This window comes from Schistocerca cancellata, chromosome 7 (genome assembly GCF_023864275.1).
Source record: "Schistocerca cancellata isolate TAMUIC-IGC-003103 chromosome 7, iqSchCanc2.1, whole genome shotgun sequence".
NCBI lineage: Eukaryota > Metazoa > Arthropoda > Insecta > Orthoptera > Acrididae > Schistocerca > Schistocerca cancellata.
Genome location: NC_064632.1, coordinates 226557385 through 226558736, shown reverse-complemented (window position 1 = coordinate 226558736; position 1352 = coordinate 226557385). Strand labels below are relative to the sequence as shown.

General features: G+C 48.9%; 1 non-coding gene across 1 annotated transcript; it reads right to left on the bottom strand.

Moving 5' to 3' along the window:
- Window positions 1-869: 869 nt before the first annotated feature.
- Trnat-ugu (transfer RNA threonine (anticodon UGU)) lies at window positions 870-944 on the bottom strand. The gene has a single exon. It is a non-coding gene; the product is annotated as a tRNA-Thr (tRNA).
- Between the last annotated feature and the right edge of the window lie 408 nt (window positions 945-1352).

Genomic DNA, 1352 nt, shown 5'->3' with positions numbered 1-1352 from the left:
ATTTTTAATATAAATTTATACCAGCTCACGTCCCACTGTCCTCCATTTCAACTATGGATGTACAAAGAGAAAACAGAGGCTATCCGCCAGCTGCACCGACTGGCCAAATGCAAGGAATTACGACACTACAGAGGCATACTGAACTTTTATAGGCGGCATCTGCCACATGCAGCTGAAGATGAAGAGCCGCTGACAGCTGCGCTGGCGGGTCCGAAGACTAAGAGCAATTCAACAATTTCCTGGACGGACGAAACGATCGCGGCATTTGAGAAAACAAAAGAAGCGATAGCGGACGCGGCATTGTTGGCACACCCCGAGCCAAATGAACTGTTGGTTGTGTTTGTAGAAGCGAGCCAGACAGCGATAGGCGGCGTGCTTCAATAATGCACTGATGAGGCATGGCAGCCGCTAGCTTTCTTCTCTAAAAAGCTGACCACCTCGCAAAAGAGATGGGGCGCGTACGACCGCGAACTGCTGGCGGTGTACGAGGCTGTCAAATACTTTCGTCCTCACGTCGAGGTTCGTGCCTTCACAATATTTACAAACCATAAGCCGCTGACATTCGCCTTCTGGCAAAATAATCTGAACTGCTCGCTGAGGCAACACAATCAACTGCTGTGTGTTATCCACTTCACCACAGACGTTCAACACATTTCCAGGATCGACAACATCATAGTGACGGACTGTCTCCCTCGCTTTGCCTGGGACTCTACTCTGGACTACACAGCACTCGCAGGAGCATAGAGGTCAGACCAAGAGCTGCAAGACCTGTTACAAGATACAAGGACTTAAATGAAATGATAATTAAATCAACACTCCAGTTGCAAACAGGCATTGATATACATCATTGGGGACATGCTGAAAATGTGTGCCCCGACCAGGACTCGAACCTGGGATCTCCTGCTTACATGGCAGGTGCTCTATCCATCTGAGCCACCGAGGGCACAGGGGATAGTGCACTTGCAGAGAATTATCCCTTGCACGCTCCCCGTGAGACCCACATTCCCAACATGTCCACACCACTACATTCGTAGTGCACCTAATAGATGTTTTCCCATCACATACATTACTCATGGCATCTATTAGGCACACTACGAATGTTGTGGTGTGGACATGGTGGAAATGTGGATCTCATGGGAAGCATGCAAGGGATAAGTCCCTGCAGGCGCACTATCCCATGTGCCCTTGGTGACTCAGATGGATAGAGCACCTGCCATGTAAGCATGAGATCCCTGGTTCGAGTCCCAGTCAGGGCACACTATTTCAGCATGTCCCCAATGATGTATATCAACGCCTTTTTGCAGCTAGGGTGTCGATTTAATTATCATTTCATTCTAGAGAAGCTGCACGGT